At 59.8% G+C, this 24,180-nt stretch overlaps 1 protein-coding gene across 7 annotated transcripts in view; it reads left to right on the top strand.

The window, feature by feature from the left end:
• Positions 1 to 24,180, top strand: part of TCF20 (transcription factor 20) — a 184,969-nt gene that overhangs the window by 52,846 nt on the left and 107,943 nt on the right. The window contains exon 1 of one of the 7 annotated variants that reach the window (XM_070253764.1): positions 21,996 to 22,328. The exons of 5 other annotated variants lie outside the window; for them this stretch is intronic. The gene's annotated coding sequence lies outside the window, so the exon portion shown is untranslated. Of the gene's footprint in view, positions 1 to 21,995; positions 22,329 to 24,180 lie in introns of those variants that run through there. One more of the 7 variants, XM_070253771.1, reaches the window with a different exon arrangement.

The following is a 24,180-nucleotide window of genomic DNA, read 5'->3' as shown; positions in this document are numbered from 1 at the left end:
ATAATATACGGCGGGCCGCGAGCTGGGAGATAGCGGGCCTCGGAGACTGCCTCGGAAGGATGCCACACAGCAGGCTGCTGACCGGCACTCCCAGCTGGAGCCCAGGGAGGCTGAGGGACTTGCCTGGGCTCACACAGCTGGGGAGGGGAGAGTAAGAGGAGACAGAGGCTCAGAGAGGCTGTGGGGCTTCTCCTAGGAGACATAGATCAAGGAGGATGAGCTGGCACAGAAGCCTGGTCTTCCTCTGGGGGGCTTGCATTCCATTGTGTTTGATCCTTGGTGCCAGGCTTGGGGCTTCCAGATTCTCATTCCAGGGGGCTCTCCCTTCAGCTCCTACCCCTGTGAATCACCATCCTTGTATTTGGGAAGTCAAGTTTAGTGCCTCAGAACACATAAACCTTAGAAAAGGAGATATGAAGCTGGTATCAGTCATTCACACCTTAGTGTGAATTCTCATCTTGGTGAGGTCTGAGATCTGAGGGAGCTGTAGATCTCTGGGCTAGTGGAAGGAAGAAATGGCCGGACTCCTGTCAGATTAGGTGAGGCCCTGGGCCCAGAGCAATGGCACCAAAGTCACGCTCCCAGCTGTCCGCTGCCCCAGCCCTGAATACAGAAAGCAGGCTAAGAATCAGGGAACTCAGCTTGATGGCAGAAGGAGGGGCTGGCGGGGTCAGCAGGCCAGGGTCTGCACACCCCCTCGTCCAGGAGGGAGGATGGCTGGGATCTCACAGCTCCGTGCCGCTGGTCAGGTGCAAGTCGTAACTACTGCAGTGGGTGTCCTGTGTGACTGTCCTGCCTCGGCTCATCTCAGGGGCAATGCTCTGCTGTCACCGGAGCCCCACTGTTGCCACCAAACGGCTTGGGTTGGCCCCCAGCCCTGGCTGCCCCTCGTCGTCCGCCTCGCACACAGGCTGCTCGCTGAGCCTCCATGTCCTGGTCTGTGAAATGGCCACGACCGCTCCATCCCCGTGGAGTTGGAGACTCGCTGGGAGAAGGCACCCAGCCCAGCCGCAGGCATGGCTGGAGGCCCCTCAGCGCCACCGCCCTGATTCCCCTGCCAGCCTACCGGGAACCCAGTACCTGGGAGTAGAGGGGTGTGTCATGCTTTCTAGTCCCTGGGGCTCCACAGGTCACGAAGGAGGCCTGCTGACCGCCTGTTGCTACAAGGTAATGGAGGGGCAAGGAAGTTTCTCTCAGCCGGAGGTTTCTGCAGTCCAGAGGTCCCTCGGAGGGGCCGCCTAAGCCTCAGGCTCCCCCAGCGGGCTGCCCGTAGCTTCCCACCTGCCTCCTTGCAGGCGGGCGAGGTCCTCAGCTGCTGGGCCAGCCTGGCGGGGCGGCTGCAGCTTTAATCAGCCTTCGCGCCACTCTCCTTGGAAGGAGAAATTGCAGGTGGCAACTCGTAATTTCCCAGGCTTCTCCCTTTCATTAATTTCTCCCTGCAAAATGGAGGCTTTCTGCTGAGCCGGGGGGATTGGCAGCCGTGCGCAGGCATCTCTGGGCCAGCCGCGTGCACCGCTCGAGGTGGGGGGTGGCTGTGGGGCCGCGGCAGCCACCGGGCTCACACGGATCGCTGTGCCCCCTTGCAAAGGCCGGAGGCTTTTTCCGTGTTCACACTGGCTTGCAGAGCCCTGCTGGATCTGGAAAATTGCTTGATTTGCCCTGTGCTTGCTGCTCGGTCCCCAGTGGGGAAGGGAGGTGGAGGTGGGAGTCTGTCAGGGTCAGTCTTCAGTGGACAGTGAGGGGACAGATGTCCCTGAGCCCCCAGGGGCGCCCCTGCCTCTGTGCGCGATTCCCAGTGGGATGACCCTGGTGCTGCCGGTCCTCGAGGGTCCCTCCTGAGAGGCCGTTCCTGCTGTCCAGCGCTGAGTGCCCCTGAGGGCCAGGCCCCACGTGAGGACGGACGTACATGAGTAGATAAGGAGCAGGTACCACCTGGTACTCAGGGAGCTCCCAGCCATGGGGAGGCAGATGGCACGCCAATAGTGACACCTGGCCAAGGGTCACTGTCAGGCCAAGGGGTTTGGAGACCAGAGGATGGGCAGCCTGGGGAGGCCAAAGGTCTGGAAGGATGGGGCGGGGAGATGGGACAAAGATTCCTCGATCCTGGAACAATGTGTGCCAAGGAACAGGGCCTTCATCTCTCCATTCATCCCATCGATGTCGCTTAAGCGGCTGCTGGGGAGACAAGGATACAGAGTTAAGGGCAAGCCAGGTGTCCATCCAGGGCACGGAGTTGGGCGTGCCCGGGAGCTGGGAGAGACGTGGCTAGACGTGATATTTAGTGAGACTGACGTAGCGGCCAGCGTGGAGAGTGTTTGGGAGGGAGGCATAGGAGACCAGAGAGGTTGCTGGAGGTGGAGGGGGCAGGGGGTCCCCAGGCTTCTGGTCCTGGGTAGGTGACTGCCATTTCTTGAGGAGGGGGCAGGGAGACAGGAGGAGGAGCAGTTTTGGGGAAGAGGGACATGGTCCTCCTCAAGAGGAAGGAGTCGGTCACTACCCAGTATGACTTAGGAAATTGGGCCAGCTCACTAACTAGTTATCACCCCCAGCCTTAGGGTGCAGGAGACGGCACTGGAGCAGTGGGGCTGACATTCGCTCTGGTTGTATTTCACTGCTTGTGGGCTGTGTTGGTGGGGGGACCCAGAGGGTGTGCAGGTCAGGTCCTGCTCTCCCTCCCCACTGGGTGACCAGGGAGAGGGTCTGCTGTGTGCCCAGAGCTCCCCACGGGCTGTGCATCTTCTTTGGGTCTCTGAGCCTCTCTGAACCTATTTCCTGGTTTGGAATGAGTACAAACTATGGAGACAAATAGACCCGGGGGCATGGGGCCACTGGCAGAACCTAGGGCCAGGTAAGCTGGGGCCTCTAATCCTCAGCCTGCAGGAGGGTCCAGTGCCTGCCCCTGCCATATGGGATATGGCTGTCAGCTTCCGTGGCGGAGGCACACACTTGGTTCACATCCCACCGAGACCTCCTGAAGCAAGGGGGTTCCCTGAAGGAAGGCGGGTGCCTCAATATGGAGGAGTGGGCAGCCACCACCTGCAGCTGCTCACCACCCTGGGCAAGTCACCTAACTCCTGTGCCTTGGTTTCCCCAGCTACATAATGGGATGCTTCTGCCCACCTCGCAGCAGTGCTGTGAGACTTCAGTCTTTATGTGAGCGCCTGCCTGGCACGGTGCCCGCAGCGTGGAGTGCTGATTACGTGGGTACAGAGTGACCTGCTGCTGTCACTTGCCTCCCAGGGCTTGCACTGGGGCTGGGGAAGCTCTCGGGGGGCCTCAGGGACAAAACGCAGCAGGCTTTGTAGGCCAGGGGTCGGTCAGTTGGTCGGGCTGTTCGGGCCAGGTGGGTGGCTGTGTGACTCCCCTTCTGCCAGGCTTCTGCTCCAGCCCTGCGGCACCCACCTGGAAGCCTGGCCCCACCCGCACCTGCTCCGCCTCCTCCCCTACCTTCTGAGCACCGCCTTGCTGGCCTCCTCCCGCCTCGCCCCCCCCCCCCCATCTGCTTCTGGTGACGGAATTTCTGGGTGGGAATCCAGCGCAGCTTTGATCTTTTCGGAGGGAGGAATGGGTAGCTGAGGCCAGCAGGAGCTGGCTGTATATTTTCTCTCGTAATGGGGTATTAAGTAGACAACCCAGATGGGGATCTCGGACGGGAGGGGGTGGGGTGCAGCCTGCTTTGTATCAGCCTGAAATATGGCCCCATCTCTGCCAAACCTCAAAGGACGCTACCTTGGGGCTGGCTGGGAACCAGCTTTGATGTTCTTGCAGCAGGGGGACTGGGCAGGTCTTCCATGGCACCCACGGGGCCCCACCTGGACTGGAGTGTGGTCTGCCAGGTCCCTGGGGAGAGCGGGCCCCTCCTCACTTCCCTCCCACTCCCCACATCTCCCTCTCCCTCCCCCCTCGCCATTGCCCTCCTCTTCCTCCTGTAGCCTGAGCCACTTGCAGGCTGTGCCTCCCTCACATCCCCACGCCAGCCCCTCGCATCCACAGGGTGCCCTCAGTGCCCATGAGGAAAGGGCACAGGCCACAGAGACCAAGGCGGTGTGAGTCCCACTACCTCCCTCACCGGGAGGGGAGGAGGTGGCACAGGTGTGGGCTGGGGCCACACAGCCTGGGATGGAACCCCAGTTCTGTGCTTATCAGGCAAGTTACTTAAATCTTTGTGCGTCCGGATGCTTGTCTGGAAAATGGGGCCACGAGATTAGCTGCCCGGGGCGGGGGAGGGGGGGGCTGGGAGGGGTTGTCGTGAAGGTTAAATGAGCAAGTACTGCAAGGTGTTGGACCTCTGCCTTGCACCCAGCGAGTGCTCTGTGTGTGTGCTGTGTGACTGAGGGTGAGGGGCTGGACCTCTCTGAGCCTTAGTTTCCTCCTCTGTACAACAGTGTGTTAACCCCTGCTCCCTGGGTCCGGTGGTGAAGATAGAAAAGATCATGTGTTCAGGACTTGGCACATGGTGGTTTCCATCAATAATTCACCCCAGGGTTTCCTGAACCCCCACTGTGTGCAGGGCTGAAGGCTAGGGTTGACCCGGATGGGGCCCCAGCACCCCGGTGATTGGAGCACCCAATGAAGAAGTCCTTTCAGAAGGACGGGACAGGAGGGTGCCATGAGGCCTGTGGTTGAAGCCAGTGCGAGGGTCTCAGAGGAGCCTGGCTGGGGCAGGCTTACGCCAATGATGATTTCTCTCCTTCCTTTTTCCTTTCCTCCTTCCCGCCTCCACCCCGTGAGACACCCAGGAACCCCACTGAGCCAAAGACCCCGAGCTGGCACCTGGCTCTGCCTCTCGCTGGCCGGCGACCTTGGCAAAGCGTCCTCTCCTGGCCTTGGTTTCTTCATCGGTTAGTGATGGCTCTGCTGAGCCCCCTCTGCCACACCTGCCCCAGGGCTGGGCGCACGATGGGCCAATGGAGGTGCAGGGATGAAGGGGGGTCCCCTGCTGGTTTTCCCCTCTGCCCCCGCAGGCGCCACCTGCAGCTGGCTGTGGCCAAGATTGACAAAGATGCCCTCCCCTACTCCCCCGGACCCTCTCTCCGGAGACCTTCAGCTTTGTCCCAGAGCAGCCCCTCTGCTGCGGCCCATCTGCCCTGGCCTGTCCCTTCCAGAGACCCTGACTGTTGTCTCTGCCAGCCTCAGTGCCAGTCCTAACTCTGCTATGGGAGCCCCAGCCTCAGTTTCCCCATTTGGAGAACAGGGCTCTAACACCTTATGGTGGTGGTATTGGTGGCATCAAGGCCCCTGCTCAGGGAGGGTACCCCCCACTCCACCAAGCGTAGCCCCTTCCCACTGGCCCCTCAGCTGCCCCTCTGATGCTGGCCCTCGGCTCTGGGGCCGGCGGTCGATGCTTCTCTCAAGGCCCAGCAGCTCCTCTCCCGGTGTGTCCTCCAGGGGCTCAGGTTGAGGGACCTGCCTGAGGTCGTCCAGCCGTGGTTGGGGCCCTAGGCCTGGACTTCGGGCCTGTCAGCCCGAGTTTTGCTCACACTGGCCCATGCGGCTGCCCAGCCAAGGGGCTCTGTGTGCTGGAAAGTTCTTCCTTGCTGGAACTGCAGTCTGTCTGTGGGAACAGCTGCCTGTCTGCTCGGGCTCTGCAGATAGAAAGGGAGTGCCCCCCATGACGGCCTTCAGAGGGCTGGGTGCCCCACCCCACGAGCCCCAGCTCCCGTGTTCCCTCCCTCCCTCCCACACTGCCCTTGGGCTAGATCCAGAAGCTCTGTCCCTTTCAGCCTGGCTCTTGCCGAACCACTGTGCTACTTGGAAATACCCGCTTCTCATCTTGGCCTGCACACATGCTGTTCCGTCTGCCAGGAACAGGCCCCCTCCTGCCCTCACCTGGCAGGTGGCTTCCTACTTGGAGGGACCCCGTCGGCTCAGGCCCAGCCGCCAGCCTGCCCCGTCCAGCCCCCGTGACGGCCCTCTCCCCCTGTAGTGGTGTCTCCCCCTCCATCTGAGGGCTGGCACCTCGTCTGTCTGCCTCATCTCTGTCTGCCTGGGGCCTGGCACAGGGAAGTGCTCAGTAATACTTATCACGTGAACAAATGAAGGAATGAATAACTTCCAGAGCAGTGTTTCCAGTCGCATGCCCACAGCAAAAATCTGAGCCCTCCTCTTTCCTGTTCACACACCTCCGGGGGCTCCCCAGTGCCCTCACAAGAGGTCCCAAGCTCCCCCACCCTCACCCCCCGCCAAAGCCCCAGTACATAGTTGTATATTCTAGTTGTAAGTCCTAGTTTTTCTTGGGCCCCGTCCCAAGCTTCTGATTCTGGTTTTCCCCATGTCCACCTCCCACCCAGGCTTGCCTCCAGCCACCAGCGGCCATGACACTCCCCTGCTGAACACATATGCTATGCTTCTGCCAAGAATTCTCTGTCCCCTGCCCTGGGACCTTCCTTTGCGGAGACACCCTTCCCACCTCGGGTTACCACCCCATAGAGGCAGCTGCCTCCCTGGAAGTCTCACCTCTCTGTCTGAACCATCAGCTGTCCTGACCTTATTTGTGGGTGGGGCCAAGGCGGGCCTGGGGGGAGTGGACGGCAGAATGAACTGTTGAGTGAATGACTGTAACAATGCATTGAATGAATGATTGTAACAACACCGTTGAATGAATGACTAACAACGCATTGAATGAATGTAACAAAGGGTTGAATGAATGACTGTAACAACATGTTGAATGAATGACTGTAACAACACGTGCTGAGGCGGGGCCTTGGGGAGTGGAGGGCTTGGCAGGATGGGTTGGGCTGGGATTGAGCAGTGGGCAGAGAGCGTGCAGCGGCAGGCCCGGGTTCGTTGTTCAGGAAGAGGAGGTGCATTGAGCGGTGGCCCCTGGGGTGGGTGTGGCCAGGTTCTGAGACCTTCCCCTGCCACTAACCCTTCTCTGTCAGTCACAGCCCTGCCTGCCCCTTAAGCTCTGGGACCCTTGGGCTGGCTTGTTTGCGTGACCCCGAGGCTGCAGCCTGGGAGTCCTGAGATCACCAAGTTCTAGCCCTTGTCCCTGAATGCCCACTGTGTGACCTTGAGCAAGCCCCTTCTTCTCTCTAGGCATCAGTTTCCCCATCTGTGATACATGTGGGCTGAAGCCCGTGAGAAGTGGCAGACCAAATTCCTGGACCCAAGTTAGGACATGGTCTATTTGGCCCACGTGGTGTTTTTTTTCTTTCCCTTTTTTTTTTTTTACTGGAGCCAATATTGAAAAGAGGAAGCTTTCATATAAAAATCCAGATTTCTGGCTTCTCTTGATAACCGGGCCGGCCCTGCCACAAGCCTCCCCCAGCAGGATTGGAGTAGCTGGGTGGTCCGCACTCTTGGCCACCTGCCCAGCGGCTGCCCAGCGGCCCCTTCTGTCCTGACCTGCTTCTTGTGGGGAAAGGTTTCAAAAGCTGCCTTGAGACAAAGCTCTCTGCCTGCACCCCCCACCCCCCAATATTCCAGGCAATCTGCCTCGTTTTAAAATTCCTTCAGCAGCCCCAGGCCCAGCGGCTGCTCCCAGCGAAGGAAGGAAGGAGCGGGGAAGGAGGCCGCTGGCACGTGACTGCTCTGCGGCTGGAAAGCTTTGATGTTGCCGGGATCTCAGACCGCCCCTCCCCCTCCCTCCCCTCCCCCACCCCCTCCCTCCCCTGGTTCTCTCCTCTCCTCCCCCTCCCCTTCTCCCTCCACTTTTCCCTCCTACTCCTTTCTCTCTCTACCCTCCTCCTGCTGCCCCTCCACTTCCTTTCCTCTGCTATTCTCTCTTCTCCTCTCCTCCTCCTTCAGGTACCTGTTAATTGCTCTCCACTCCTGACATTACACACCTGGCCTGGTGGCACGTTTGGCAGGTCACCCCAGGAGCTTCAAGTTCTGGGGAGGGCGCTGCTGCGGAGGGCGGGGTGCAGAGGTTGGCGAGTCGCTGGCTGGGGAGAAAAAGGGAAGAGGTCCTGGCTAACGGGGGTTGTGTCCACCGTGGAGAGGCCTGTCGTGTTTCTGGGTGACCCGCCACTGCCGGCATGTTTTATTCATAAAGTCTTGCAGTTCAGGGCTGCAGCCTTTTTGTCCCGAGGGGAAACTGAGGCCTCCCACTGGTGGGAAGGATGGAGAGGGGAGAGAGTGGACTGGGAGGGAGAGATGCAGGGAGAGTAGGATAAGGAATGGAGGAGTGGGCAGTGCAGACAGCAGAGGGGGTGTGGGTGGGAGGCTGGTGTGTGAGAGGCAAATGGGGACGGCTGTGAACCCCCGAGGGAGCTGGGCTGGACCGAGGGGACGAGAGGGCTGGGGACAGAGCCGTCAGTCCCCCACCCTCAGCAGGAACCCCTGCCTCACCTCCTGCTGCCTGCCCTCCATTAGGGCTCACCCACGGAGGGGAGTTGGTCCTGCCTCGTCACTGTTCTCTGGGATCTCTAGTTGGTGGCCCTGGGGGGCTCTTGCCATCTGCCCTCCTGTTCCTCCCAAGCCTTCTAAAGGCTGAGTCCTTAGGATTTGTCTGGTGACCTCTCTGAGCCTCCGTTTTCCTCCCCACCTGCAGAGGGCAGGTGGTGGGTGTGGAAACCCTTGGTCTCCATGTCCCTGGCCTGGTAATTCACTGCCCTGTGCACCGGTCCAGTCACTGAGGCTGAGAACACACCAGCGCCGCCACCTCTGTGCCGGCAGCCGCGGCCATGGAGTCCAGGGCGTTGGGCTGGCTGGGTCCGGACTGGCCTGAGGAGGGCGCTCCGTGCTGCGGGGCAGGGCCATTCGCGGCCAGCCCCCAGGCACTGGCCTGTCCCTGCTCTGCTTTCTGCGGTTAAATTGGTCCTCGTGGCAGGCGTGTCCATGAACGCAAGTGCGGAGACAGAAGCAATTAGGGCAAAAGTGTAACTGTGCCAGCCAGCCGGTTAGGCCTACTGTGTGTCCAGCCCTTCACGGGGCCGGTGAGGGTGTCCCCTGTCCTGCCCATCACTGCATGGATGAGGAGCCCAGAGAGTTGCCGAGAGTCAGGGTCACACAGCAGTGCTGGAGTCCAGACCCTCCTTGGCCGCCCCCACCCAGGTTGGGGTGCCTTCTGCTGCCCAGGGCTCTGGGCAGGACGGCACGGGGCAACTTCAGCAGTGTCTTGCCAGCCCTTTGATTGTGGAGTCACAGGGAGCGCCCGCTCCTGGCATCTGCTCCTGGCAGGGGACGCTCCTGTCTCTCAGGGGCCTTACTCACTGGGCGCCCGGCCACAGTCAGCCCAGCAGCGTCACCACCAGCCTGCCTCTACCATCCAAAGCTGCCTGCCCTCCTTCCTCTCGCTGCTCCCCTCAGCCTCTCAGGTGAGTTACTCAGGGACTGAGCAGTGGCTCTGAGCCCGAGCACCTGGCCCTCCCCCGGGTTAGGGACTCAAGTGATGGGAGCACTGAGGGCCTCAGGATGCTCTTTGCACCCTAATCAGCTGTGTGGCTTTGGGCAAGTCATTGTCCCTCTCTGGGCATGTGGGAACTGGGGACGATGGCAATACCTTATTTCCCACGGGCTTGTTTTGAATTAACGAGGAGAGAGTTGGTAGGAAAAAAAGCCCCTGGCCCTGTGTTCAGACGTGAGCTGCTGGGCTGAACGGCTGCCTTTGCCCCTCCAGCGCCCAGCCCTGGACCTGGCACACGCTCAGCAGTACCTGTTCTGTGCCCTTTCTGTGAGACCTTGATCCAGGAACCGTCAGGCCTGCCTCTGGTCCCCAGCTGATGGGGGACAGAGAACCCGAGCCTTGTCCTGGGCCAAGGGGCAAGAGAGATCCACGCAAGAGATGGGTCTGCACCCAGTGTGAGCTCGTTGGCCCGTCATTCCCTGGCCAGTTTTTCCTGAGTTTACCCTGTCAAGGGGTGGGGAGAGGTGGTTATGAAGGGGCAGCTCCTGGGTTTGAGCCTCAGGGCCTGGTATCCTGGGCTTTCACAGTTGGCCCTGGGAACTGCCTTTCCCCAGTGCCCACCCCTCCAGCGCAGCCATGCCCACGGAGGGTGCCCAGGAGGCTGCAGGGGGATGGGGCAGGCTGGCAGAGGCTCTGATGATGTGGACCTCCTCACCCTGGGCCCACCCCTCATCATTCCTGCAGTTTGATGAATATGACCAACCCCCCCACCCCCGATGCTTAGGGAGCATATCCTCTGCCCAGGTCTGTTTTCCTATCTTCAGCCCTTGCTCAGCTCTGCAGTGTGGTCCTCTCTGATAGTGGCCATTTTACAAATTGGCAACTTCCTTGCCCAAGGCCACCCTAGCTGGGTCATCCAGTGTGGGCCTGAGCCAGCAGAGCAGAGAGGTTGGGGCACAGTGGTTCTGCAGCCTGGGTTCAAATTCAGAGTCCTCCCCTAGCTTGCTGTGTGGTTCCGGGTGAGTTGCTGTGCCTCTCTGAGCTCAGCTGCCCCATCTGTAGAGGGAGGATAATAATAGCATCTCCCTTTGGGAGGAGTCAGTGCAGTAAAACACCTGGCATGGAGTAAGTGCTTGCTAAATGTCAGCTGCGGTTGTTGCTGTTTTTATTATTATTTGACTTGAAAATTCCCCCTGCTCCACGTGCTGCTTCCACAGTAGTGAAAAGCTGAGCTGAATAAATAGGGACGAGGCCTCCTGGGTACCCCCCCAGTGAGAGTATGTCCTGAGCCCTGCTTGAGGCTGGCACCCCCGGGGCCCCTTGTATCGGTGGCAGTGAGAAGCTTGGCCCTGTCCCAGTGGCCTGGCCAGGGCCCCGTTCAGGGGCGGGGGTCTCGGCCCTGCCTGGCCTGCCTCCCCGCTGACAGCTCGGGCACCGTGAGCTGGCTGCCGGCCAAACTGCCTCCTCTCCCGGCTGGCTGGCATCCCGGGCCCGATGCCAGGGGGCCGGCTGGTGGGCAGCAGCTCGAACGCCGCAGGGCTGTGATCCCAGCCAGGAGGCTCCAGGCAGGGCTGGGTGTTGGGTCCTCCAGCCACCCCACACGGCCCTGGGGAGCCAGGCACAGCTGCGCCGGCTCTCAGCACCGCCCCCGGGTTGGCGCCTCCGCAGAGCTGGGAAGAGCAGATTCACAGAAGCGGCAGCGAAAAGAGCAGATCCGGGGCAGTGGGTCCACAGAGTGGCGCTGGGCCTCCCGCAGCCTCCATTTCCTCTAGAAAAAGGAGCCAGTTATACCTCCACGGCCTGTCTCGAAGGGTCAGACATTTCGCCAGTGCTCACTGAGTGCCCACGTGTCCAGGGCCTGTCCTGGGGTGAAGGATGCAGCAGCCAGTTAGCTGAGGCCTGGCTGGGGGAGGACGGGCTGACGGTGATGATGGTGGTGGTGTGATGATGCTGATGATGCTAGGCAACACCAAGCACTCACCAGGCAGTGTTCTCAGTCCCCTGCAAGTAGGGGCTACTCCCCCACTTTAGAGATGAGGAAACTGAGATTCAGAGAAGTTCATACCGCTAGGAAGTGGCTGAGGCAGCGTTTGAACCCCAGCAGGCTGACTTCAGAGTCTACACCTCCGTGATGCCCAGGCTCTGAGTGTCGAGGGCGGCCTGTACTGTGTGGGGAGCCAGTCGCTCTGCCGGGGCCCGGGAAGGCTGCCCAGAGGTGGGGAGGGTTGTGTGGGTTGGGGCTGAAGGCTGCACAGCATTGCTGCTGGCAGGCACTCGGGCCGTGGTAGGGAGTTCAGGGAAGGCTTCCGTGAGGAGGTGCTGTTTGGCTGTGACCTGAATGACACAAGCCAGTTGTGCAGAAACACAAGTGTCCTAGGGGGAGGGAACAGCCAGGGCAACGTCCTGAGGCAGGAACAGGCTGAGCAAGTTGGAAGGAGAAGAGGGAGGGCCCCTAGTTTGGGAGGGTGGAGTGAGAGGGGCTGACTCACAGAGGGTGGTGAGGAGTTGGGGGTTGTTCTGGGACAGAGGCGGCCATGCAGGTCACTTCGGGTGACCTTTCCCCTCAGCCCGAGAGGAAGTGCTTGGGCCAGGGTTAGGAGGCTTGGCTTGGGCGCCAGGCTGTGTCACCCTCTCTCCTGAGGTGCCTTACCCTCCCCCGTCTTCTTCCTCCATGGCAGTGGGTTTCATCATGGAGGTCTCTGGGCTGCCTTGGCCCATCTCTGGTGGTCTTCTGGGCCGGCCCCAACCAGGCTGCTCCTGCCTTTAGGTTCCATGTAGGTCCCCTTGGGCAGCCGCTGTCCGGCCAGCTGCTGGCTGTGCTGTCTGTGTCCCTGGCCCAGCACATCTCACTGAGGGGAAGCCACCACCCCACTACACACACATTAGAGCCTTTCCTGAGGGTCATCCCTGTGCCCTCTGTCCTTCCCTTCAACCACGTCCCTGGCTCGTGTTTCCTGCCTCAGGCAGCCAGGCACTGTGCCTGACTCCAAGTATAGCTGGACAACCCAGGCTCAGCCATGTGACCACAGCACGCCATTGCCCCCGTCTGAGCCTCATTGTCATCCTCTGTACAGTGGAGACATCAGCGGCTACCTTGTGGTTGGCTGTGAGGCTTAAACGAGATAATCTCTGTCAAGTCCCTGCCGGGCACCTAGCCCGGCCTCCATCAGTGGCCGCTGTTGCAAATAGGAATCCTAAATCCCTATGACCGCCGGGCCCAGCACCCTGGACAGCAGCGGCCTGGCCCTGCCCTCTCCCTGAGTTAGACGGGGCGCTGCTTCCTGCCTCTGCTTCTCCCACCTCCATCAGCCTCTCCTGGCCTCTCTCCCGCTCCCGGAGTCTCTAGTCTTCGGCACAGACTGGTAATTAAAAACCTTCAAGGGGGACTTTATTGAGTTAGCATTAGTTATTTTGTCAGGCTGGGAGAGCGAGAGAATTATCTGTCCTCCGGGAGAGGGGGCTGGGGCGGGGGGCTGTGGGCTGAGATTGGCAGGTGCCTGCCGGTGCCCGTGCGGCGTTTGTGCTCCGTTAATGCACCGCACTGCAGGCGCTGCAGGCAGGACGCTGGCAGGGGGTGATTCCCCACCGGGAGGCTGGTCCTCCGGGATGTTCCCACTTCCCAGCCCCTTCCTGGCTTCCGTCCTAGGGCTGATGGGCTCCTGGCTTTCAAAACAAGCCCTTGCCAGAGCCCAAGATGGCTGCAGGCTGGGGGAGGCAGGGGGCGGGGGCTCTGTTCTTCCTGAGCTGGGGTTTGGGGCCAGGCTGAGCCTCTTGCTTCCCTAGCCTGGCCCTCAGGCTGGGGTTGGCCAGTTGGCTGGTTTGAGGTGCCCCAGGCCTCCTCCCTGTCCACTCCTCCCATAGCCTGGAAAGTGCCCGCTTAGAGAGTCTCAAGGCATGCCCGGGACGTGGAGCTCCATGAGCTTGGGCAAGCCCCCTCTCCTGCCCACCCTCAGACTCTCATCTGTGAAATGAGAACAACAGTCCTTCCCTCTCTGGGCTATCAAGGAGGTAAATGTGAGTCCACGGGTCCAGGAGAGGACCTGTTTGACTTCCCTGGGTCCCCTTCAGTGTCCAGCCCTAGGGAAGGAGCCAATATTTACCCTTTCTGTTTGTCTCTCACTTTGAGACAACTCATCATTGGAATCCTCATAGTGACCTTGCAAGATGGGTGTGGCCAGTCCTATTTCAGATGAGCAAACTGAGGCTTGAGCAGGGAGGTGGTTTGCCCAGAGTGTCAGCCAGGCGTGGAGAGGCTGGGCCGTGACCTAGGTCTTTCCCCTGCTGGAGGAGCCCGGAGCCATCACTTGAAACTGTTGACTCTCTCAGGGGGAGGTGCCCAGGAAGGACACCTGTCAGCCTCCTCCAGGGGCTTGGGCCTGAGAGCAGGCCTGTAGGGGGCCCAGGCCCCTGGGTCATCCAGGCTTTGTATCCTGCCCCCTGCCTTGCTCCAGAGCCAAGTCCAGGGAAAGCTCGCTGGTCTGTCTGTCCTGCCTACAAGGCCTGGGGCCTGAGATGCAGGCCCTGCCTCTCCTGAGAGGTGGTGCTGAATGGGAGCAGGTGCGTGGGATCTGGAGCCTGGGGCCCACCGAGCATGTGCTGTGCCACCACAGTCCGACGGGCCATTCAGTAGGACTTTTCAGGGATTGGGCCTGCAATGGGACCGGCCACAGCCTTAGGCACCCTGGAAGCGGAGGACAGAGGTGCAGAGGATGGGAGGCTGGCGGGGAGCGGGGCTGAGAGTCAAACCTGGGCTTCATCTCCCTTGAAGTTCTGGGGTCCTGTGTCTCATGTGTGTGACGCTTTGCAACTCACACAGGCCTCCGTGTCCTCCAGGTTGCTGCCAAACACCCCCTCCTCCAGGAAGCCTGGGATTTTCCCAGGCTGCCTGCTGCCCACTCTCCTGGGGTCCTATGACCACCTTGGTCAGTAGACACCCTGGGATGTTACCTCCTTGAGGGCAGGGCTGGGCCCTGGCTTGTCCCCCAGTCTCTCAGAGTATACGCCAGCTCCCAGCTGAGTCCCAGCTCTGCCTGGGATTTCTCATCCATAAAGTGAGTCCATGGCACAGAACTGGCGCTTGGGGACTGTAGGGACAGGCAAGAAGGGCTCCTTTTACCTCATCCTGGCCCCTGTGCACATGTTCTGATGGGGAGCAAGCAGTGGGGCCTGGCGGGTAGGACACTGAACATCCAGGCCCACACCTGAGAGCCATAAAATTCTGCCTCCAGCTGCCTCTGGAACCCGGCGAGCTCCCTCCTTGTGATCCCACCCTGAGATTCTGGGCAGAGAGCCCAGCATGGGGGAGGCCCATGAGTGTTTGTTTTTGTCCATGCTTTGTCCGTAAGCCTCAGTTTCCCTATCTGAGAAATGGGTGAAAGACCCCTCGGTTTCGTAACGCACGTGAGACTTATGTGTGGGGTAGTATGTGAGAAGTGCCTGGCACCTGCCCAGGTCAGACACCTCAGGTCCACAGGGACATGGGGACGACCGGTGTCCCTCAGGCTGGACAGGTGCTGGCTGCTGTGGGGGAGGCCAGGGGCTTGCACTGAACCTCTGGTTTAAGCTTTGAGTCTCTTAGTCTTAGTGGCTTAGTCCTTGCTGAAGAGGAATTCGGTTGAGCCCCAAACCCTCACACAGCTCTCTTTTGCTCACCTCGTTAAGCTGGACCCACCTTTTTGGGTTTTCTTACGGGCTCTGCCTCCCAGTCAGAGCACTGGACCAGGACTCAGGAGACTTGGGTTCAAGGGGCCCCTCCTCAGTGTCCCACGGCCACAGGGCCTTGCCCTCGCCTCGCCTGGGCCAGCCTGGACAGCTGAGTTGGGGAATAGCTCAGCCCACCAGAATCTGCACCAGGCCTGGGCTCCCCATCACACCTCGCCCTGCCCCACCCAGCTCACCATCCCACTGTCAGCTCCACTTCCCCACACAGAGGCCGCCTTCACAAGAACCGCTGACAAAAACTGCTCTCAACTCCAACTGTCCACTCTGGTCCAGACTCCAGTGTGAGGATCCCCTCTCCTTCCTGCCTTCTCCTCAATGACTGCCTCCTCGAGGAAGCCCTCCTTAACTCCTAAGGCCATAGGGGAGGGCCCCTTCCCCTGGGGCTCAGGCTGGACTGTGGTCATTGGTTTACTTATCTTTCTTCCCGCCAGACTGAGCTCCTTGAGCAACCGTATGCGTTTCTGGAACCCTGGGCCTGGCACACAGTAGATGCTCAATAAATGCTTTGGCTTGTTGGGCAGGATGCGGTAGCTGGAAGGACCTTAAAGGTCATTTCAGAGAAGAGGAGTGGAGTCCTGGATTGAAGAGGGCCTGGGGCGTGGTGGAGAGGAGGGGCCCTGGGTTTGAATTCTGACAGCCTGGGGATTGATCTGGCTGGGCCATTTACCTCAGCTCTCTGTGCCTTGGTTTCCTGATTTGTAAACGGGCCTGTTAAAGCTGCTTCCCTTGGTTGTACTGAGTTTGAACCAAGGCAAGAGGGAGCGTCTTGTGAAGCCCCTGAGGATGCGACTCTTCTGCGTGCCGTTTAGGGGCCTCAGGGTCAGGGTGGGCAGAGGGCTCGTTCCCAGCGCCTGTGCTCAGGGAGGCTGACGTCTTGGCGAGTTGCTGGCTTGCTAGGAGCTGCCTGAGGACAGGCCAGTGTCTTGTTCCCAGGCCCAGCAGCATACGCTTCAGCCAGAGCTTGCGGGCTTGAAACAGAGGTGGGCTCTCTATCCCCAGGGACCCTCTGGGAGCTAGAAGCCATCCCCCAACCCGGCCTTCCCTGGGCTCCCCTTATTAATGGCCACACTGTGGGGAGAGGGTCTCCTACTTGCGCTTAGTGGGGTCAGGAGTTGCCAGCAGCAGAGCCTGGCCCTGCCAGGCCCACAGCAGAGCCAACCCTCCTCACCTGAAGCCCCGCCTCCACCCATGTTTTGTATTTTGAGCAGATGAAAGATTTTCCTTCCTTTTTGTGTGTGTTCTATTTTTTTTTTTTTTGGCTGGGATTAGCTGGTCCCTAAGCTGCCAGTTTCCTCCAAGCTCTGTTGCATTGGGAGGACATCAGAGGGCCTCTGCCATGTGGCTTCTCAGTGGCCCTGAGCCTCCTGCAGTCCAGGGCAGGGAGCCCCGGGCAGGACTGGAGGAGAGACAGGGGCAGGGGGGCGACCCTCACTGCAGACACGAGCTCCCTCCGGCCTTGCGGTGGCTCACGTTAAAACATCAGCGGGGTGTGCTGCTTCCCCCCTGGCTGGCCCCGGCCCCCAAGGAGGGTTTCGGCCTGGACTCGGCCTCCTGCTGGCCTCCTGTCCACCCGCCGGCCTCCGATCCCTGAGCGGCAGCCAGCGGCGCAGGGGGCGCATGCGTGCGGCAGGAGCGAGCCGGCGGTGGAGAATTAATATTCCTGGAACATCGCCCCGGCCGCCTGCACACGCCGAGGAGAATATTACGGCGATTAGCGGTGGGAGTTCGGCCTGCACGCAATATCTGGATGGAGAATTCGGTGTGATTAATCTGGCGCTAAGTAGCAGCCTCCGGGGTCCGCGGGGCTCTGGCATGTTTGGAATGGGAAAAAAGCTTGGGAGCGCAGCGATTCTTCGGGGGGCTCTTTGGGGGTCTGCCAGGGCGGCAGCTGCGCCCGGGGCAGGCTGCTGGCTCCTGATGGCCCTGGGGCGGGCACATTGCCCCTCGTTTGTGGCCGTTGGCGGATCGCCAACAGATAAAAGTGTGTTGGGTTCAGAATCTCAGCCCACCTGACACCCACCCCAGGCCCTTCCCTCCCTTCAGCCTCCTGCATTCAGTGTCACAGACTCGTGGCTTCACTGCACACTTCACCCCACCTTTCTGGGCCTCAGTTTCCTCGTCCGGAAAATGGGAGGCGTGATTCCTGTCCTGCCATCTCAGGGGAGAATGCTGTCATTCCTGTCTTATGGAAGAGGAAACAGGCTGTGAGCATTTGCACAGTCAGGAAGTGGCACCGTGCTATGCAGATGTTGGAGATTATTGTTAATAATTCTACTAATAGCCTGATTTCCACAGCCACCAGTTCCTCTCACTTTGTCTCTGTGCTTTGGGCAACAGCAGGTGAGGTTTGGAACCTCCCAGAGTGTGCTGGGGGGATCCCGTGGCAGAGGGAGAGCACCGATTATCTTCCAGATTTGAATCTATAGCTGCATCTGTAGAATGGGCATAAAAACCCTCTCCTTCCTGATGTGGATCCCGGTTTAAGATCTATTGCTCTGGGGCTGTGTATAGACTAACTCAGGGCCCCGGGGGAGGCGAGAGGAAGGTGGTGTGGGTCGGGGGAGCATCTGCCCAGCCTGCCTCCCTGTCCTTGGCCCCAGTCTTGCAGCCTCATCGGATGGAAGCACCAAATGCCAGGGCTGCAAGGGAGCTTCCTGCTCTTAGGCCCCACTGTCTTCTCTTTATAAAAGAGGAAATGGAGGATCAGAGAAGGAATGAGGCCTGCCCGAGGCCGTGCTGAAGCAGCAGTGTTGAGTGGGGATCACAGTCTTTGGAACCAGCCAGGCCTGTGTTGACCTTGGGCAAGTGTTCCTTTCTCTGAGCCTCAGTTTCCTCATCTGGAGAATGGAACAGTTGTGCCAATCTTTTGGGATGGAACAGGGTAGTGGACCTGGAACAGAGCAGGTGCTCTGCTATTAGCAGGAAAAGATCTAGGTTTTCTGGGAGCCCTGAGGGCTATCTGAAAGGGTGCCCAGTGCCTGGGACTGGCCTGCCTCCTCTCTGCTCACGGGGCTGGACTTGTTGAAAGCTCCTGTGGTGGCAGAACTCAGCTGTTGCACCTTCTCGCTTGACGACTTCAAGTTCCGTGGACTGAACATTTCCAAATCTGATTTGCAGGATTTTTTTATGCCAGTGAGGCCTCAGACCTCCATGCAACTCACCATTCTGCCCAGGAATTGATACTGGATCAATCGTCTTCACTGCCCCTTTCCTAAGCAGGAGATGTAATGGTCTTTGAAAGGGGGGTGGTTTGTGGTTTCCTAGCAGTTGAGCGTTCTGTGGTCTTAAGCAGCTAAATTTGAAACCGGGCTTTTCAGGAGGACGGTTTTTAGTGAGCTCTGAATTGACTGGGCACAGTGCAAGGCAGCAGGGGTCACGAAGAGGCGGGCAGGGCTCTGTGGGGTTGGCTGTGTGCTCACTGCTGACTCCTCAGTGCCTGGAACAGTCGGAGCTTCGGTCCGCACTGCTGGAGTGAATGCAGGCACGCTTGCTTGGATGGCTGGCTGCATGCTTGCATGCCGCGATAGATGCATGCTGTGATGAGAGGCAGTAGGGTGTATTGGTTAAAAGCCCAGATGCTGGAGCCAGATAGCCTGGGGTTGAATCCTGATTCAGCTCTTTATTAGCCACGTGATTTTGGGTAACTCGGTGCAGTTCTCTGGGCCTCAGTTTGCTCGTCTGTAAAATGGGGGCAATGATAGTCCCTCACCGGAGGATGAACGAGTTTATCCTTATAAGAAGCTAAGACAGGGGTGCACATGATAAGCACTAATTAAGTACCATTAACTCTTGTTGTTGCATTATCATGAAAAGAATTCTGACCTAGGGGGTACAAGGCTAAGCATAGGCCTTAGCGCTGCCACTGATACCACATGACCTTGGACAAGTCCCTTCCTTTCTCTGGGCCTCACTTTCCACATCTGTAGAATGGTTGCTCCAGATGATTCTAGCATCCCTCCCAGCTTGGTTGTTCTGGTCTCTGTGTTGTTGTCCCAGCAGTAACATGCCCAGAGCAGAGGCTTAGTGCTCACAGACCCTCCAGCTCAGCCACCGTGCTCCCCAAATCTCATGCTCCCGAGTGGAGATGACAGCTCCCTCCAACCACGTGTGCCTGGGCGTTGCTGCCTTGGAAACGTGCTTTCCCTGGGGGTCTGGGTACCACTACTCTTCTGTCCGTGCACTTGCTTCCTCTTCCTTCCCCGGAGCCTTCCTGACTCAGCTCACGCTCCTCCTCCTCCAAGAAGCCTTCCCTGGTGCCTCCCTCCAGCCCCCCTCCCTTCTAAGCCTCTTCTCTGCATCTGTTGCGCCTGGCTTGTGATCCCACCTCACCCAAGTCGGGATGTTCGTGAAAAGTTACTGAATAACTGCAAGATTGACCATAGTTCAAGGGGACTGAAGGGAACCCACATTTACAGCAATCTACAAAGTGCCTGGCACCTGCCTATTCCTTGTCTGCAGTTACCCGCTCAGAAACTCAGTGGAGTAAGAAGCCCTGTCCTGCTTCAAGAGTGGCAAACTGAGGCTCTGTGAGGTTCTGTTGGAGCCCAATCTGTGTTCCTCCGAAGCCCGCTTCCTTCCCACTGTTCCACGGCATCTGCCAGACCTCCTTCTGTCCTCTGTGGCACCTCGCAGGCCCTGATCAGATAAAGTAGTAGCGATGGCAGCTGACACGGATCTGCCTCCTGCTAAGAGTCGGCACTGCTCTAAGCGTTTTGCATCTCTTCTCATGTGATCTTACCACAACCTTATAAGGCAGGTTCTATTCTTATCCCCATTTTACAGGTGGAGCATCTGAGGCTTAGAGAAGTTAAGTAACTTGCTCAAGATCACACAGGAAGGAAGTGGTGGAGCCAAGATTTAAAAGCAGACAGCCCGATGTAGGTGCCTGCCGAATTGAATTAAAATTCTGCGTCCTCTGATTCGGCCCATCTCGCCTGGGTTCCTCCGTGTGTGTTTCCTGAGTGCCCACCATGTGCGGGCACCATGCCAGGGGTCGGAAGACAAGACAGCCCCATCTCCTTGGCTGATTTAGCAGCCCGGCTGAGGGGGCAGGCAGCTCAACAGGCAGGTCCAGTTCTGCTGGGGTCTGGCGAGGGCCTGCACCGTGCTGACATCCTCCTAAGGGCACCGGTTATCACCCCTACTCCACAGAGGAGGAAGTGGACTCAGAGAGGTCACGTGGCTTGTCCAAGGTCACACGGTGAGCAAGTTGGGGAGGTGGGATTTGAACCCCAGCAGTCTGCCCCGGAGCCCCCGTCCCTTCCCACCACTTCCTGCTGCCTCCCAGGACACTGTGAGTGGCAGCTGCCATGTGGGAAAAACATGGGAAGCTGCATCTAACTTGGACTTGGGAGTCAGGAAATGCTTCTCAGAGGAAGTGATGTCTCCGTTGAGACCCTCATGTAGCCAGGGAAGGGGTAGGGGTGGGGTGAGAAGGTGTTCCAGGCAGAGGGACAGCACGTGCGAAGGCCCGGAGGCGAGAGAGCATGGTTTGTTTAGGGAGCTGAGTGAAGGTGCTTGTTCTGCTTTCCTTGCTTGTGTCTGCAGTTGCACGCACAGCTTTTGCAAGTAGGGTCAACTTAATACAAGAGTTTGCTGAGTGCCTGGTATGGATTCTGCACCCTGTCAGGTCCTGGTGGAGAGAAGGACCCGGGCAGAGTATGGTAGGAGTCCTGAGAACTGAGGTGGGACTGTTGGCTCCAGGCTTCAGGGAAAGCCTGGGAGAAATGAAAGTGCTCTCTGACAGTGGGAGCAGCCCCAGGTCCTGGCCTGTAACCCTGCTATCCTGGACATGGGAAGGATGAACGGGATAGCTGGAGCTGGCGCTTAGTAGGCCCTCTCCAGATGTCAGGCCCAGAAGCTCAGGTGAAAGTGTGTACCGAGTTTGGGCAGCTATTGATCAGCAGCCCAGATGCCCTGTGGTGCCAGAGAAGAGGGTGGTGCCAGCAGTTGGGACACTAGGGCCTTGAGGGCCCGGGATTGGGCTGAGGTCTCAGGCTGAAGGGGGCAGGCAGAGTGGGCTGCGTCGCCTCTCATCTGAGGCCAGAGCTGAGGCACGCACCGTATTTTCAAAGCAGGTGGGCATCAGAGACCCTGCTAGGCTGGGGATGGCCTGAGTAGCTGGAGAGGAGGCGGCTCCAGCCAAGGACATCGCCGGGCCAAGGATCTGGCTATGGTCCAGAGTCCAGGCACTGGACACTTGGGTCCCAGTTTTGTTCCACCACCTCTGGGGCCTTGGTCTCCCCATGTGACATGGGGTTTCCTTTGGTGCCTACCTCTCAGGTGTTGCCATGGAGTGAGAGAGGGAGTGTGGGCGCCTGGTGCTGGGGCTGCACGGAGGAGGTGCTCAGCCCATGGGAACTAGTGCTACTGGCCGGCCACTGCGGGGCAGGCCTGCTGCTGCTGCTGCCCCTAGGGATGGGGCTAGGGGCAGTTGGGACCGCTCTGCCCTGCCTGCCCCTGCTGGCACCTTTGTGGCGGGTGGCCTGGGCTGAGTTATCAGACCCAAGATCGCATTCCAGCAGCTGTGAAGGCTTCAAAAAACCTGGAAGCTGCCTGGCAGGCCTTTAGGGCTCTGGGCCCCTTCGCTGGCCCTGACCACCTGGCCCAGCTTCTTGTGACCCCTGCCTCACATCCAGCTCATTTTCCCGCTGTGCAGCCTCCAGGAGACCCTTTCCTGTCTGAGGCTCGCCAGGTCTTGGTGACCACCATCCAAGGTGCTGGGTGCGAGTGAGTCCTCAGCACACAGTAGGTGCTCTGTGAACCGTCACTCTGGCCTTGACCCCTGTGCTCCAGGAACAGCAGTGAGCTGCGATTCTCGCCTGGGGTGGGCGGTCGCCCCTTTTAAGCCATTCACTCTGGGGCCAATTATAAATAGACACATAATCACCCCATCTATAGAGATAAAACATATTCTTCAGAGATGAGCCGCCCGCTCCTCCCTGCCCCCCCCCCATGCTGGCACGCACTCTCCACAGTTGAGGGCGATGGAGGGCTCGGTGCTCCCCTCCCTCCTCCATCCTTCCCCTCCTCCCTGCTGCTCCTCCATCTCCACCCTGCAGAGGTGAGATCCGGCAGGGGCTGTGATGTCAGAGGCTCAGCTGATGTCACCGCCCCGGCCCTGTGACTTCACTTGCCGGCTCGGGCAGGAGGAGCCGCGAGGAGGCTGAGAGCCGAGGAACTGCCCCCCTTTCCCGTTTCTTCTCCTTTTTCCTTTTCCCCTCCTCCCAGCCTCGGGAGTTGTTTTCCTCCTGGCTGGCCGGTCACCTGGCTATCAGAGGGGTCTGGGGCAAGTGCCAGGAAGGATGCTGCTGCAAAGGTAACCAGCGTGCGCCGTGCCTCTCCCTCCGGTCGTGAAAGTTTGCTCTGGCGTGCGAGGCGTGCCCGCTGGGCGCTCCGCCGCGCCACGCTGCCCGGCCCGAGGCTCCCAGGGGGTGGGCGGGGGCAGGCGGGGGCGGGCAGGGCCGGGCCTGGCTGGGGCAGGGCGGGCAGGGGCCTCCCAGGCGGCCTTCCCTGCCTTGTCCCCATCAAAGGCCGCAGCTGCTCGAGTGGCGGCTGCAGCTTTGAAACTGCCATAAAGAGCGACGGAGGGAGGGGAGCGCGGGGGATGTTCTGAGCAGTGCCCAGGAGGGTGGCCGGGAGAGGAGGGGCAAGGGGGCTGCTCTGGGATCGCGGTGGCCAGGGCAGCAGCAGGGGCGTGAAGGGCAGGGCCCCAGGTCAGGGTCCCAGGGGCCGAGTCACCATCACTGCCCTCTGTCCCCTCGGGTCCAGCCAGCGTCCATGGCCGGGACCCCAGCAGTGAGGGTGCAGAGGTTGCGGGGGGTGGGGGCTGGCTTCTCCCTCTCTCACCGCACTCCCCCCCCATTATTTCCAGGCATATTCTTCCACCTCTAGCAGGCCATTTGTCAGCGGCGATTTGGGACAAAGGAGGGGGCAGTGGGTGGTCTGCTGCAAGTTGGGCGATGGGCACGGAGCGCAGGCTGGAGAGAAACGCCAACAATTAAGAGGCAGATCGAGGGGTTTGCTCATTCAGGCTGTCGAGGGAGCCGTCATTTTGTGTTAGCGTGTGTGTGTCTGAGGTGGGAGGAGGAAGAGAGGGGAGAATGACAGGAGAAGGATTATGACATTGTGTTGTCTCTGTTTGTGGTAAATGCAAATTTGGCACCGGCAGCTTCCCGGGGAGAAGCAGCAGCAAGTAACCCAGTCCAAGGCCTTGGCCCCGACCCGCCGAGGGAGCCCGTGTGGGGTGGTTTGGGGTTTTTTTTCCTCCCTTTTTTTCTGTCTGGCGTGTGCTTCTTCCATTTATTTTTACAGTGAAGTGCTGGAGACAGACAGGCCAGCATGGCGGGGAGGAGCTGGTCCTCCCTCCCCCCTGGCACACCAGCCCCCTTCTCGCTCTGCGGGAGGCCCTGGCCGCTCCCCTGACCCCCAGCCATTGCCCTGTCTTGGCTGCCTCCCCAGTGGGTCTCTCCATCCCCAGCGAGGGTTGTGGTCCTGTCATTCTCTTAGCCTGGGTGCCCCGAGGTCTCAGAAGGCTACTTCCGCCCACAGCGGCTTCCTAAGGGTGCCCGGAGACTGGGAGCCCAGGACTGAGGCTGAGATGGGGCATCGGGGATACCAGGCCAGGGCTGGGCATGCCCCCAGCTGCCATGCCTGCCCAGCCTGCCCAGGAGACTAGCAAAGGGTTCTGCAGCCAGGCTGGGGTTGGCAGAATGTCCCGGGACCTTAACTCCTCCAACAGGCCCAGAAAGGCAGGGAGCTTGAGCCTGACCAGGGCCTGGAAGCGACCACAGCCCACAGCTCTGGGCTGCAGCAGGGCTCACGCGGGGGCAGTGGCTCACACACAGGTGGTCCGTCTCTGGATCAGGTCTCTGGAGAATGCATGGGGATAGGGTGAGGTATTACTGGGGCCAGGCTGTAGCTCAGGCCCCGGCAGGGATGGAGAGTTCTGAGCCGAGAAGCTGAGGCCGGAGCCCTCCTCCGATGGAGGTCGGGGAATGCTCTGGCCAGCGGGGTCCAGTCCGTCACACACCAGGCCTTAGGCTGTGGCCCTCATTTTAATTCCCTTCCCCAGAGCTGGTGCCTCAGCTAGAGCTCACCATCTCCTCTTTTGCCTTGTCGAGGCCTTCTGGACTCAGTTTACCTCCTTCAGGAAGCCTCCCTTGCCGTCC

Source organism: Equus caballus, chromosome 28, assembly GCF_041296265.1.
Source record: "Equus caballus isolate H_3958 breed thoroughbred chromosome 28, TB-T2T, whole genome shotgun sequence".
Lineage (NCBI taxonomy): Eukaryota > Metazoa > Chordata > Mammalia > Perissodactyla > Equidae > Equus > Equus caballus.
Note: the sequence above shows the minus strand (reverse complement) of the source record. Positions and strands in the feature narration are given on the sequence as shown.